Source organism: Podarcis pityusensis, assembly GCF_964106645.2.
Source record: "Podarcis pityusensis genome assembly, chromosome: W".
NCBI lineage: Eukaryota > Metazoa > Chordata > Lepidosauria > Squamata > Lacertidae > Podarcis > Podarcis pityusensis.
The window spans coordinates 34,723,007-34,739,138 of record NC_138045.1 but is presented as its reverse complement, the minus strand read 5'-3'; the positions used below and the strand labels follow the sequence as shown (position 1 = coordinate 34,739,138).

The 16,132-nt window shown below is 43.2% G+C and overlaps 1 long non-coding RNA gene and 1 pseudogene across 3 annotated transcripts in view; one reads left to right on the top strand and one right to left on the bottom strand.

The window, feature by feature from the left end:
- The window catches only part of LOC308467690 (adhesion G protein-coupled receptor D2-like), a 634,294-nt pseudogene that overhangs the window by 237,059 nt on the left and 381,103 nt on the right, over positions 1–16,132 (bottom strand). The window lies entirely within an intron of this gene.
- Positions 1–16,132, top strand: part of LOC308467817 — a 466,381-nt gene that overhangs the window by 125,648 nt on the left and 324,601 nt on the right. The window contains exon 1 of one of the 2 annotated variants that reach the window (XR_013981312.1): positions 8,832–9,155. The exons of the other annotated variant lie outside the window; for it this stretch is intronic. This is a non-coding gene — a long non-coding RNA (uncharacterized lncRNA). Of the gene's footprint in view, positions 1–8,831; positions 9,156–16,132 lie in introns of those variants that run through there. 2 annotated transcript variants of the gene reach the window in all.

Genomic DNA, 16,132 nt, shown 5'->3' with positions numbered 1-16,132 from the left:
AACAGCTGCCCTGGACACAGATTTGACCTGTGCCTCCATGGACAGCTGTGAGTCCAAAATGACTCCCAGGCTGCGCACCTGGTCCTTCAGGGGCACAGTTACCCCATTCAGGACCAGGGAATCCTCCACACCCACCCGCCTCCTGTCCCCCAAAAACAGTACTTCTGTCTTGTCAGGATTCAACCTCAATCTGTTGATGATCAGAGTTCGGATTCCAGTTCAGTGGGCGGCGCTGCTGCTGATGTGGGTGATAGTGATGACACAGCAGACTACAAGAGCGCAAAGGCCTCAGTCAGACCATCTGATGCGTCTGACAATGAACTGGAAGAACCACTGTTCACCATTGGTCACTTTTCTCCTAAGAAGGAGGAGATGAGTCCAGAAGACTTGCGTCTAGTACGCAGATCTGAAAGAGCCACAAAGGGCAGACCTCCAAAGAGATTTGCTGATGAGTTTGCTAAGACAGCAATTGCTGTTCTTAGTAGCTCAGAGAAGGTGTGGGAACCTTCAAGCTTCAAAGAGGTTCAGGAGTTAACCTCTAAAGATGCTGAGCCTTGGCTTAATGCCATGAAGGCTGAAGTTGATTCCTTGAATAGGAACCAAACTTGGGAACTGGTACCGGTAGTCCCAGGAATGAGACTGGTTGGCAGCAAATGGGTCTTCAAGGCCAAGACAGACCAGAATGGCAAGGTAGTCAGACACAAAGCCAGATTGGTTGCCAGAGGTTTTTCACAGGTACCAGGACAGGATTACCACGAGACCTACTCACCCACCGTAAAATATGAGAGCATTCGGCTGATGCTCAAGATAGCTGCGGAGGAGAAACTGCATGTTTCCCATCATGACATTAATACAGCTTTTTTGTACGGGATTCTGGAGGAGGAGCTGTTTATGCTTCCACCTGATGGGATGCAGATACAGAAGGGAATGGTCTGTAAACTGCGGAAATCCTTGTATGGTCTCAAGCAGAGTGCCAGGTGTTGGAACACGAAACTCACTGAGACGTTGCTTTCTCTAGGTTTTCACCAGGGCAAAGCTGATCCATGTGTGTTTGTCAAGGAGGAGGGGCAAAACAAACTGTATTGTTTATGTTTTGTTGATGATCTTCTGATGTTTTGGAAGAATCAGGCTTTGTACCAAAGCACCCTAGCTCAACTGAAGGAGCACTTTGACATGAAGGATCTTGGTGAGGTATCCAACTATCTTTCTCTGCAGGTGGAGAGGGACCAAGCAGGTAATTTTCTGGTACACCAAACACAGAAAATTGCTGATGTATTAACCAGGTTGAATTTGGTTGATGCAAACCCAGCAGACACACCGATGGTGACAGGTTACCAGGTAGACAGTACTGCTGAAGCGTTTTCTGACACAACGCTGTACAGATGCATTCTAGGCAAGTTGAATTTCATTGCTAGATGCTCAAGACCTGACATAGCTGTAAGCTGTAACCTGCTTAGCAGACATGCCAACAATCCTACTGTTCAGGATTGGAAAGCTCTGAAGCCCATAGCCCGCTATTTGAAAGGGACTTTGCACTACAGGCTGAGGTTCACCAGTCAGAAGACTGGAGGTCTTGAAATCTTTGCAGATGCAAGTTTTGGAAGTGACACCACGGATGGTACTAGCACTTCTGGAGTATGCTACATGTACAACCACTGCCTGTTTGACTGGTTGTGCAAAAAGCAGACGACAGTGAGCCTAAGTTCCTGTGAAGCAGAACTCAATGCTCTGTCATTTTCACTCATGGATTGTGAATGGTTGATGCAACTGTTTAAGGACATCAGAGTTTCTGTGAAATGTCCTGTACAAGTGTATCAAGACAATAGATCCTGTTTGGCTTTGCTGAACTCGGAGAGTTGCAAGCAAAGGACCAAGTACTTGCAGATTAAGCTACATCGTGCAAGAGAGTGTATTCAGAAAGGACTCATTCAGGTGTCCTACATGCCAGGAAATGAAATTCCTGCTGATCTGTTGTCTAAGGTTGTTAACAGAGAACAACTTAAGGTTTGCGTACAAAGGTTGCAATTGGGTTGAACCACAGGTACTACAGGTTACACGGAAAGGGGGAGGATGTTAGGATATTTCTGTTCCACCTTAAAAGGGAGCAGGCTTTGTGAGTCAGAGTCTGCGTATTTCCTGTTCACAGGATGTTTATGTTTTCTGTTGCTTTCGTTTTCTCTCTGTGTCGTAGACACTAAAGCAGGAAGTCATGTTTTTCTGTGTTCTGATCAACACTGAATAAACTTGTAAATAATGCTCTCCTGTGTGCAACTTTTGGCTGTGCATTATCTGCTGATAGAGTGTGCATGAGCTCTGGAATGTGGCAAGATATTTTCTAGAAACTCATGTCGCTGCGTGCCTACGGGAGGTCGATGGATCGTCCGGCAGACGGCTTGGGGGCCTTGATGGACTTTATCTCCCTGGCAGTATCCCAACAACAGGTTATGGGCCCAGATTCACAGCACTTACAGGAGAGTAAGACTGCAACAGACTGCTGAAAGGAGGTGGCGCCAGCGGTTAATGGCGGATTTCCTCGATCGGAGGAAATCTCGCCACGAAAAATAGGGTCGGATCCCGCTTCGGCGTAGCGGGGGACCCTTGAGAATCACAGGCGGGGGAAGACTGTGTACCTGGGACCCAGCGGGCACATTTGGCGCCCCCCCAACCCGGTAAAAAGCCCGGCAACGGGCTCGGAATCGGAGCGGGGGAGAGCGCTGTGCTGTGGGCTGTCTGCTTCTTTCGTGGAGTGAAGCCGCAAGCTGTTAACCGGAGAGCGCTGCCTTTTTTCCTTGAAATTCGGACTTGAAAATCAACGATCCGTGAGTAGGATATAACGTAATCGGGACTGCATAAATTTTGAATTTGACCGAAAACGGAAAGAGGTATAAAAAGGAAGTCTACCTCTTTCTATTGTAGATAAAATAAAGCTTTGACCTTGAAAGCGGAAGCGCAGGAAAAGACGTTTTAGCGGACTTTAATCCAATCATCTAACCCGGATTTCCCCCCCCCCCCTTAAACTAAGGGAAAAGGGCGGAGAATTGTGGATTTGATTTCTGTATAAAGAAGTGGAAATAAAAGGGACTAAACCATCGCTCAATCCCTTGGGAACGGATTTCCAGAGGCAACTCCAAAACGGATGAGAGGTACTGTCTGGAAATATATTTTGACAGCTAGTCCTGCGCAGGAAACATAAATTTGGATATATTATGTGGACATATATCTCCAGGTCTCAAGCAATTATTTTTTAGATAGACTGTTATTTTTCTGAATAAACTGGGGGGACTTAAAAAAGAAAGTAAAGTATCCAAGAACTTTTATGACTGTTACAGTGTCCCCCTAGTGGAACTTGGAATTGTTACAATCTGTTATAATTGAAACTGTAGCTGGCTTGAGGAATTTTCACACAGCTCTGCTGGGAATTTCCACTGTTTGAATTTAGCTACGTGTCTGACCTTGAGCTTTATCTAAAGGAATGGCAGATGGTAAAGAGAGAACGGAAGCTTCACAGGCTACAAGGTCGGGCAGAGTTGTTAGAACAGAAGAAGGATTACAAAGGAGATTTTCAGCTTCAGGTGCCTCTGGAACCCCAGCAACAGCCTCATTGGCACAAACAAAAGTAAAAGGTATGACAAGTGATGATGCCTTTGCTCAAGTCTTGGCCAAGGTTAATGAATCGTTAAATAGAATAAGTCAACAAGTAGCAGAGGCATGTGACAAGATTGATCAAAATACAACAAGTATTAATCAGAATACAGCAAGCCTAAACAATTTGGGTCAGAAAGTAAACACCAATACAGAGACTATTCAGAAATTATTAGAGGAATCGGCCTCAATACGTCAGATTGCCGAGGAGGCCAAAGAAATTGCTACAACTTCTGCTACAGAAGTTAAAGAGGTTCAAGAGACAATACCATCAATGCACAAACAACTGGAAGATCATAAATTGACCCTGTCTATGATAGAATTGAAGGAAAAACAAGTGAACTTACGGGTCAGATCGGTGCCTGAAGTGGAAAAAGACAATCTAGCTGAATTTCTCATGCAGGAATTTTTGGACTTTTGGGATCCAGAATTGGTAAAAGACAGCTTTAAAATAGTAAACGCTTTCAGACTTGGGAAAAGAGGAGAGAAGAAGGTGAGAGACTGTTTGATTACTTTTCGAACAAAAGAAGAGAGGGATAGGATTTTGGGTTTGCATTTCAAGAAGACACTGGAAATCCAGCGGACAAGGGTTGAAATATTTAAAGACATTCCGAAATACCTTCTGGATCTCAGATCAAACTATAAGGACTTGGTTACCCTGCTGAGAAGGAACAGTATTAACTTTAGGTGGAAACTTCCCCAAGGCCTATCTTTCAGCTACAAAGGAAAGAAGAGGAAAATAAGATCGGAAGACGACAAAGATAAATTTTGGAGAGACCACGGAGAAGACCTACAAAAAGAACTATCTCCGGAACCAAAAGACCGCTCGAAAACAGTGATACCACCGACGGACGAGGAACAGGCACTAGGTGCAGTAGGAGGAGAGTTAAAATAATAACATCATGGCCCTGCAACTTTTAACATGGAATTGTCAGGGTTTGAATTCCCCTCAGAAAAGGAAGTCAGTATTTCATATATTAAAAAAGGAACAATTGGACCTAATTTGTTTACAAGAAACACATATAACAAGATTACACAGGAAATTGTTGATAAATAAAAGACTTGGTCAGGAGTTTATTTCGTCGGATAAAGTAAAAAAAAGAGGGGTTGTGATTTATGCAAAAGACAATTTATCACCGAAATTTGTTTTTAAAGATGACCAAGGAAGATTTGTGGCAATTGAAATTCAAACACAAGGAGAAAAATTTCTGATTGTAGGAATTTATGCACCAAATGATGGGAAATCTGATTTTTTTAAGAAGTTGCACGAGACCCTGATGGACCATATGGATTACAACATGATTTTGATGGGAGATATGAATGGAGTGGTATCTACATATATGGACAAGGCACAAAGACAGGTAGTCACCAAGGATGGTAGACTACCGAAAACTTTTTTTGACATGACAGACAACTTGGATTTAGTGGACATTTGGAGAATAAGAAATCCCATGGCTAAAGAGGGAACTTTCTTTTCTGAAGCCAAAATGACATGGACAAGAATTGACCAAATTTGGATAACTAGAGGAATGGCACCAAAGACAAGAAAGGTGGAAATCTGCCCGAAAATTTGCTCCGACCATAATGCTGTTAAGATGGAAATGAGACTGACACCAACTGGCTCCTTCAGATGGAAGATGAATGACACCTTATTTAGAGATGAGGAACTCCTTAAGAAGGCCCAAAAAACACTGAGAGATTACTTTGAGATAAACCTTAGTACCAATGTGGAGAAAAGAGTAATCTGGGACGCTAGTAAAGCAGTTATGAGAGGGTTCTTAATACAGCAGAATGCAATAAAGAAAAGAACTCAAAATGAGAAGAAGGATAAGATAATGGACAAAATAAAGGAATGTGAAAAAAGACTGAGAGTAAATCCCAAATCTCAAGAGATTCTGCGAGAGTTAAAGTTATACCAAGTACAATATATGAAAATGATGAATCAGGAAATAGAATGGAAAATTAAACAAATGAGACAAAAGACTTTTGAGTCGGCCAATAAATGTGGTAAATTGTTAGCATGGCAAATGAAAAAGAGACAAAAATTAAATACGATTACGAATTTAGAGGTGGAAGGAAGAAACATACAGAACCCAGCAGAGATTAGAAGTTGTTTCCAGAGGTACTTTAAATGATTATACACTCAAGGGCCATTGAAAGAAACAGACTTAGACCAATTTTTGAAAACAAATGGATTACAAAAAATATCTCAAGAAAATAAATTAATTTTGAATCATAGAATAACTGAACAAGAAATAGAAGGTGCCATTCAAAATATGCAATTGGGTAAATCTCCAGGACCAGACGGCTTGACCTCTAGATACTACAGATCTTTAAAAGAATGGTTAATCCAACCTTTGAAAGAGGTCTGCAATGAAATAATGGAGGGGAAAAGAGCACCAGAGTCGTGGAAAGAAGCATATATTACACTTGTACCAAAGACAGAGTCTGAAAAGACACAGCTTAAGAACTACCGCCCTATATCGTTATTGAATGTGGATTACAAAATTTTTGCAGATATTTTGGCTAAGAGATTCAAGAAAGTGTTGATGGAAGAGATCCATAAAGACCAAGCGGGCTTTCTCCCAGGAAGACATTTGTCTGACAATTTGAGGAATATAATTGATATTTTGGAAAAATTAGAAGTGAATATAAATACCAAAGCAGTTTTGATATTTGTAGATGCGGAGAAAGCCTTTGACAATATTTTTTGGAATTTTATGAAGAAGAATCTCCAGGGTATGGGGGTAGGCCAAGGTTTTGAGAATGGTATAGGTGCAGTTTATTCAGAACAAAAAGCTAAACTAATTGTAAATAATGTTGTGACGGAAGAACTAAAAATTGAAAAAGGGACACGACAAGGTTGCCCTATTTCCCCACTTCTTTTTATTTCGGTCCTGGAGGTTTTGATGAATATGATTAGAAGGGACCAGTCGGTTAAAGGTATACAGGTCGGAACTAAACAGTACAAATTGAGAGCATTTGCAGATGACTTAGTATTGACGTTACAGGAGCCAGAATCTAGTACTAAAAGAGTTTTAGAACTGATTCAGGAATTTGGTCAAGTGGCAGGATTTAAATTGAACAAGTCAAAAACCAAGGTTTTAGAGAAAAATTTAACACCGTTTGAAAGAGAGAGGTTTCAGAATGAGACAGGTTTAACAGTGGTTAAGAAAGTTAAATACCTGGGGATTAACATGACAGCAAAAAATGGAAACTTATTTAAAGATAACTATGAAAAGTGTTGGTCTGAAGTGAAAAAAGATTTAGAAATTTGGTCAAATTTGAAGCTTTCACTGCTAGGCCGTATTGCCACGATAAAAATGAATGTATTGCCTAGAATGTTGTTTTTGTTTCAAACTTTGCAGATCGTCGACAAAATGGATTGTTTCAAGAGGTGGCAGAAAGATATTTCTAAATTTGTCTGGCAGGGCAAGAAGCCCAGAATAAAATTTAAAATTTTAACGGATGCAAAGGAAAGAGGCGGATTTGCCCTGCCAGACCTCAAACTTTACTATGAATCAGCAGCCTTTTGCTGGTTGAAAGAATGGCTACTTCTTGAAAACACTGACATTTTGGATTTGGAAGGTTTTAACAATGTATTTGGATGGCATGCATATTTATGGTATGATAAGGTCAAAGCACATAAAGCATTTAGAAAACACATTGTCAGGAAAGCGCTATTTAATGTTTGGTTAAGATATAAGGATTTGCTAGAAAACAAAACCCCAAGGTGGCTGTCACCAATGGAAGCGAAAGCCTTGAAAAAGGTCAATATGGAGGTCAAATGGCCGAAATATTGGGAAATTTTGGAACAAGACGGAGATAGACTGAAATTGCAGAGTTTTGAAAAACTAAAAAACAAAGTGCGAGACTGGCTTCATTATTATCAGATAATGGAGGCATTTAAATTGGACAGGAAAATTGGCTTCCAGGTGGAAAGATCCAAATTAGAAACAGAACTGTTAGAACCCAAAACTAAGAATTTGTCAAGAATGTATAACTTGCTGCTGAAATGGAATACTCAGGATGAAACGGTAAAATCGGCTATGATTAAATGGGCACAGGACATTGGACATAACATTATGTTTGCTGACTGGGAACAGTTGTGGACCACAGGTATGAAATTTACGGCATGTAATGCCTTAAGAGAGAATATTATGAAAATGATATACAGGTGGTACATAACCCCAGTCAAGCTTGCAAAAATTTATCACTTGCCCGATAACAAATGTTGGAAATGTAAAGAAACAGAAGGTACATTTTTTCACCTTTGGTGGACGTGCCCAAAGATTAAGGTTTTCTGGGAAATGATATATAATGAATTAAAAAAGGTATTTAAGTATACCTTCCCTAAGAAACCAGAGGCCTTTCTTCTGGGCATAGTCGGCCAAATGGTGTTAAAAAAGGACAGAACTTTCTTCATGTATGCAACAACAGCAGCAAGAATACTCATCGCAAAATATTGGAAGACACAAGAACTTCCCACGCTGGAGGAATGGCAGATGAAACTTATGGACTATATGGAACTGGCGGAAATGACTGGTAGAATCCGTGACCAGGGAGAAGAGTCGGTGGAGGAAGATTGGAAGTAATTCAAAGACTATCTTCAGAAACATTGCAAAATTAAAGAATGTTAGAGTGATATTGGACTGAAAATAAGCGGTTTCCAGCTATACAGGTTAAAGTTAATGATAGACTAAGATTAAGATTAGGATTAAAGATGCTTAAAGAAATGGAAATTTGACAATTAAGAGGGAAAATTTTAAGGTTATATTATATTAAGATTAAAGATCAGGTTTGAAGAAATTGAAGTTATATATTACATTATTATATTAAAGTTAAAGATTGGGATTAAAAAAGTTGAAAAGAAATTGCTGGACAAACAATTTGGATTGGAATACAAAAGAGGGAGGTATGAGGAAGCCCAGAAAATAAGTAAACTAAAAAAACGGAAATGGAAAAGAGATATTGTTTTTAATTGTTATGTTTTTTGTTTTTTATTATTGAATTGTGTTTTTTTTGTGTGTGTGTTCTTGTTATCTTTTTTTTTTCTTTTTTCTTTGTTGTTTAAAATTTAAATAAAAATTATTTATAAAAAAAAAAGAGAGAGAGAAACAGAGCTCTCAGCTGCCGACTCCTTGGCTCCCCCTGGAGGCTGGAATGCTGCCTGGGATGACGTGACAGTCAGCTCCCCCTGCAGCTTGCAACCGGTGCCCTCGGCATCCCTGCATTCACTCGCACTCTGGGAAACAGCCAGGACCTCCGATGCAGTCAAACTCTGGGCTGGGATGACTGGCAGATGGGCTATCTTCAAAGCATGCCACATCTTACGTGCAGTGGTGTTGCCAGCAAGCGTTTTTATTTCCTCTACAGAGACGGACAAGACTATTATGTCTATCGCCTTCGAATTTTCGGCCTTCCATCTATCTGTCAGAGGAACTGGAGGGGCCTCACACACAGTATGCCACAGTCCAAACTGACGCAGCAAACTCTCACACCACTTTGCCCAGGTCCCATAATTGTGCCGATTTAGCTTTGGGCACTCAGCAGCCTCAGAAGCTTGGAAAAACTCCATTCCAGCTTTTTATTTGAGCCGTGAGTCTTATTCACTTCAGAGACGTCTTATCTCGGCAGCTCATTAATCACAAAGCCTTTGGCGCGGCTTCCAGATCCATTAGTCCTGCCGGACATCAAAGGCCCTTGCCTCGGCAAACAGAAAAGCCTCACTTTCGCTTTTCCTCCACATACCTTTCAGCAGTCTGTCGCAGTCTTACTCTCCTGTAAGTGCCGTGAATCTGGGCCCGAAACCTCTTGTTGGGATACTGCCAGGGAGATAAAGTCCATCAAGGCCCCCAAGCCGTCTGCCGGACGATCCATCGACCTCCCGTAGGCACGCAGCGACATGAGTTTCTAGAAAATATCTTGCCACATTCCAGAGCTCATGCACACTCTATCAGCAGATAATGCACAGCCAAAAAGTTGCACTCAGGAGAGCATTATTTACAAGTTTATTCAGCGTTGATCAGAACACAGAAAAACATGACTGCCTGCTTTAGTGTCTACGACACAGAGAGAGAAAACGAAAGCAATAGAAAACATAAACATCCTGTGAACAGGAAATACGCAGACTCAGACTCACAAAGCCTGCTCCCTTTTAAGGTGGAACGGAAATATCCTAACATCCTCCCCCTTTCCGTGTAACCTGTAGTACCTGTGGTTCAACCCAATTGCAACCTTTGTACATAAACCTTAAGTTGTTCTCTGTTAACAACCTTAGACAACAGATCAGCAGGAATTTCATTTCCTGGCATGTAGGACACCTGAATGAGTCCTTTCTGAATACACTCTCTTGCACGATGTAGCTTAATCTGCAAGTACTTGGTCCTTTGCTTGCAACTCTCCGAGTTCAGCAAAGCCAAACAGGATCTATTGTCTTGATACACTTGTACAGGACATTTCACAGAAACTCTGATGTCCTTAAACAGTTGCATCAACCATTCACAATCCATGAGTGAAAATGACAGAGCATTGAGTTCTGCTTCACAGGAACTTAGGCTCACTGTCGTCTGCTTTTTGCACAACCAGTCAAACAGGCAGTGGTTGTACATGTAGCATACTCCAGAAGTGCTAGTACCATCCGTGGTGTCACTTCCAAAACTTGCATCTGCAAAGATTTCAAGACCTCCAGTCTTCTGACTGGTGAACCTCAGCCTGTAGTGCAAAGTCCCTTTCAAATAGCGGGCTATGGGCTTCAGAGCTTTCCAATCCTGAACAGTAGGATTGTTGGCATGTCTGCTAAGCAGGTTACAGCTTACAGCTATGTCAGGTCTTGAGCATCTAGCAATGAAATTCAACTTGCCTAGAATGCATCTGTACAGCGTTGTGTCAGAAAACGCTTCAGCAGTACTGTCTACCTGGTAACCTGTCACCATCGGTGTGTCTGCTGGGTTTGCATCAACCAAATTCAACCTGGTTAATACATCAGCAATTTTCTGTGTTTGGTGTACCAGAAAATTACCTGCTTGGTCCCTCTCCACCTGCAGAGAAAGATAGTTGGATACCTCACCAAGATCCTTCATGTCAAAGTGCTCCTTCAGTTGAGCTAGGGTGCTTTGGTACAAAGCCTGATTCTTCCAAAACATCAGAAGATCATCAACAAAACATAAACAATAAAGTTTGTTTTGCCCCTCCTCCTTGACAAACACACATGGATCAGCTTTGTCCTGGTGAAAACCTAGAGAAAGCAACGTCTCAGTGAGTTTTGTGTTCCAACACCTAGCACTCTGCTTGAGACCATATAAGGATTTCCGCAGTTTACAGACCATTCCCTTCTGTATCTGCATCCCGTCAGGTGGAAGCATAAACAGCTCCTCCCCCAGAATCCCGTACAAAAAAGCGGTATTAATGTCATGATGGGAAACATGCAGTTTCTCCTCCGCAGCTATCTTGAGCATCAGCCGAATGCTCTCATATTTGACTGTGGGTGAGTAGGTCTCGTGGTAATCCTGTCCTGGTACCTGTGAAAAACCTCTGGCAACCAATCTGGCTTTGTGTCTGACTACCTTGCCATTCTGGTCTGTCTTGGCCTTGAAGACCCATTTGCTGCCAACCAGTCTCATTCCTGGGACTACCAGTACCAGTTCCCAAGTTTGGTTCCTATTCAAGGAATCAACTTCAGCCTTCATGGCATTAAGCCAAGGCTCAGCATCTTTAGAGGTTAACTCCTGAACCTCTTTGAAGCTTGAAGGTTCCCACACCTTCTCTGAGCTACTAAGAACAGCAGTTGCTGTCTTAGCAAACTCATCAGCAAATCTCTTTGGAGGTCTGCCCTTTGTGGCTCTTTCAGATCTGCGTACAAGACGCAAGTCTTCTGGACTCATCTCCTCCTTCTTAGGAGAAAAGTGACCAATGGTGAACAGTGGTTCTTCCAGTTCATTGTCAGACGCATCAGATGGTCTGACTGAGGCCTTTGCGCTCTTGTAGTGTGCTGTGTCATCACTGTCACTGACACCAGCAGCAGTGCCGCCCACTGAACTGGAATCCGAACTCTGATCATCATTGTCATCATCATCCTCAGCAGCTTCAGCTTCCTCAACATTATCTGCTTTCTTCACATCACCTTCATCCTCCTCTGGGTAACTCTGGAAAATTCCCACATTTCCCTCCCACTTAGGATTGTACTCAACACTCTTTGTGAACTTAATGGACTTAGAGTCATTCATCCATACCCTGTATGCACCTTTTTCGTACCCCATGAACAAACCATGTGCCCCACGCTTCCCAAGCTTGTTGCTCTGTGGGGTGTGTACCCACATGTCAGAACCAAAGATTTTCATGTGTTTGATGTTGGGTTTCTTACCAAACATCTTCTCATAGGGGGTACAACCAATAGGTGATGACAATCTGCGATTATAAGTGTAAGCAAAATTCGACAGAGCCTCCCCCCAATACTTATCAGGGAGATTGGCATCATGCAACAAGGTTTTTATTCCTTGCAGCAACGTTTGATTTGCTCGCTCCGCAAGCCCATTCATCCATGGCGATCTAGGCCTTGACAAGTCATGCTGGATTCCCTTCTCAGTCAGGAAAGCTTCAAACTGCTGAGAAGTGAACTCCCCGCCTCGATCAGTAAACAAACAACCAATGCGTTTACCGTGAACATTCTCCAGCCAAGCACAGAATGCCTTGAACTTAGGAAACGCTTGCGATTTCTGCTCGAGCATAAACACATGAATGTACCTGGAAAAAGAATCAATTAGAACCATGAAGTACCTTGCTCCACCCAAAGAGGGCGCAAGTGGACCAACCAGGTCTGCGTGCACTAGCTGGTAGGGTTTGGAAGCCTGCCTGCTAGACTCCTTGCCTTTTGGAGCAACTTTCACCTTGTTCTCTGCACAAGATACACATTTCATGTGAAACTTACAGGGTTTGATGTTCAAACCCTCAACCATCTCTGGCATCTTGGCCAGTGCCTTCCAAGAGAGGTGACAAAACCTCCTGTGTGCATCGTGAATGCATCCTGCATGAAGAACTTTGTTAGTTTGTGCAACACAACAAGAATCAACATTAGACACAACAGCACCAATGTCATCATAAGTTATACAGAACAAGCCATCCATAAACTTTGCATGCAAAATGTCCTCTTTGCCTTTTCTGATGACACAGACGCTCCTCTTGAAGGAAATCTCAAAACCACGCCCAGTGAGCTGTGGGACACTGAGCAAATTGTCTGCAGCGCCTGGAACATACAGTACATCTTTGATGGTCGTGTGCAGACTTGCCAGTTTCACAGTCCCTTCTCCTGCGATTCGCAATGTCTTTCCATCAGCCAGGTGGATCTCACCTTCTTGAGGTTTGAAGGAGATAAAGAGATGGCGGTCTTTTGAGACATGGCGGGTACAGCCTGAATCAACAACAAATCTGGCTTTGGCCTTTGGAGCAGCTTTTCCAGCAAGCAAAACCTTGTTTTCCACCGGCGTGGGCTTTTGCAGCTTGCCCCCCTGCTCCTGGCCATCAGACTTGCCTTTAGCCTTTGGTGAAGCTGTGCCAGCAAACAAAGCCTTGTTTTCCACTGGCGTGGGCTTTGGCAGCTTGCCCGCCTGCTCCTGGCCATCAGACTTGCCTTTAGCCTTTGGTGAAGCTGTGCCAGCAAACAAAGCCTTGTTTTTCTCTGGCGTGGGTTCTTCACCCTCCCTCTGCTTCTGGCCATCTGCAGGCGTCTGCCTCTGTTTACCTTTGCCCTTCCGGCCTCTGCAAAGGCGATGACCTTGGCTCCCATGAGAAACAGAGCTCTCAGCTGCCGACTCCTTGGCTCCCCCTGGAGGCTGGAATGCTGCCTGGGATGACGTGACAGTCAGCTCCCCCTGCAGCTTGCAACCGGTGCCCTCGGCATCCCTGCATTCACTCGCATTCTGGGAAACAGCCAGGACCTCCGACGCAGTCAAACTCTGGGCTGAGATGACTGGCAAATGGGCTACTTTCAAAGCATTCCACATCTTACGTGCAGTCAGATTGCCAGCTAACGTTTTAATTTCCTCCAGAGAGACGGACAAGACTATTATGTCTATCGCCTTTAAATTTTCGGCCTTCCATCTATCTGTCAGAGGAACTGGAGGGGCCTCACACACAGTATGCCACACTCCAAACTGACGCAGCAAGCTCTCACACCACTTTGCCCAGGTCTGATAGTTGTGCCGATTTAACTTTGGGCACTCAGCAGCTTCAGAAGCTTGGAAAAACTCCATTCCAGCTTTTTATTTGAGCCGTGAGTCTTATTCACTTCAGAGACGTCTTATCTCAGCAGCTCATTAATCACAAAGCCTTTGGCGCGGCTTCCAGATCCATTAGGCCAGCCGGAGTTCAAAGAGACTTTGCCGCGGCAACGAAAAGCCTCACTTTCGCTTTTCCTCCACATACCTTTCAGCAGTCTGTCGCAGTCTTACTCTCCTGTAAGTGCCGTGAATCTGGGCCCGAAACCTCTTGTTGGGATACTGCCAGGGAGATAAAGTCCATCAAGGCCCCCAAGCCGTCTGCCAGACGATCCATCGACCTCCCGTAGGCACGCAGCGACATGAGTTTCTAGAAAATATCTTGCCACATTCCAGAGCTCATGCACACTCTATCAGCAGATAATGCACAGCCAAAAAGTTGCACTCAGGAGAGCATTATTTACAAGTTTATTCAGCGTTGATCAGAACACAGAAAAACATGACTGTCTGCTTTAGTGTCTACGACACAGAGAGAGAAAATGAAAGCAATAGAAAACATAAACATCCTGTGAACAAGAAATACGCAGACTCTGACTCACAAAGCCTGCTCCCTTTTAAGGTGGAACGGAAATATTCCCTTTTCTGATGGAGTGGTGATGTTTAGCGAACTGTCTGCTGGGATAAGATAGGAACTTTTAAAAGTCCTTGTCACCCCGTTCTCAGGGTTCAATTCCTCTTTGAACCTGTTGCGCAATAAACTTTGGTCTACGCTATTTGCTCCGGTTGGTGGCTGGTCTCCTTCTTTGTTCCGCAGGGACCCACGGGCTCTGAGCAGCCTCCCACCTGGATTTTTCCGTAACAACAGAAACTAGACTAACCCTCTTGAGAGAAGAAAGGTGGCTTTTGCTCCCACTGCAATGTTGTAATCTAAATAAGCACATCTTCCTACAAGTGAATAGTAGCCACCTATCTGGGGGGAAATAAAGTGGTATGCTGAGAGACATTGTTACGGTGGAAAGCAAATCTGTTTTCAACAATCCTAACATCCAGAGAAAAACCAGATGGCAGCTTTTTTTTACTATGTCCACAGAACTCAATGAAAGGCACCAATGGTTTTGGACTGGTTAAGTAGAAGCATGTTGAAATCTGCAGATGGCACAAAATTCAGCGGCAGTAAATCAGAAAGAGGGGCAGTCTTTAAACAGCTGAAGAGAATGGGATAAACTTCAACTGAGCATCCAAGTATTAACATCCTTACGGTAAGGACCTTACCCAACCCTAGTCACATGTAAACACCATTTTAAAGCATGGCTTGATGAGCTAAAAGATGAATAGGAGTACACATTCAAAAGCACATCATATTGGAAACAATGCAGTTCAGTACTAACCCTCAGATATGCACCAGCTTTATTCCCAGTTCATGATCCAGCAAGAGACAAACATACAAGAGCTGATTTACATGTATTTTTCTTCTTTGCTGGATTGGGGCATAAGCACTGAGCCCTATCTTTGTTCGTACCTTTATTCAAACGGTTCAAGGCTTCTTCAATGGAAAGTAGGTCATCTTCTGCCTCTTCTGGTTTGTTTACTACCAGTAGCCAGCAAAGCTTGTTCTCGTACCTTAGAATTCTTGTGTCTCTTCATTTTTCCCAGCATCAGGGTCTTTTCCACGGAATCTTCTCTTTTCATGAGGTGGCCAAAGTATTGGAGCCTCAGCTTCACGATCTGTCCTTCCAGTGAGCACTCAGGGCTGATATCCTTCAGAATGGAGAGGTTTGATCTTCTTGCAGTCCATGGGACTCTCAAAAGTCTCCTCCAGCACCAGAATTCAAAAGCATCCATTCTTCGGCAATCAGCCTTCTTTATGGTCCAGCTCTCACTTCCATACATCACTACTGGGAAAACCATAGCTTGAACTAAACGGACCTTTGTCGGCAAGGTGATGTCTCTGCTTTTTAAGATGCTGTCTAGGTTTGTCATTGCTTTTCTCCCAAGAAGCAGGGGTCCAAAGTTTCTCATGTGCCTGACGTATGGTTTCTTACCAAACATCTTTTCATAGGGAGTACAACCTATGGGTGCAGAAAATCGTCTGTTAAAACAATAAACCAAACAATTCAGCGACTCCGCCCAATATTCCTCAGGAAGATTGGCATCATGCAACAAGCTCTTCAGTCCTTGTAGCAAAGTCTGGTTTTCCCTTTCGCAAAGTCCATTCTTCCATGAAGATCTTGGACTTGCAAGGTCATGCTGAATCCCCTTCTGATGTCTCCTTCCATCGG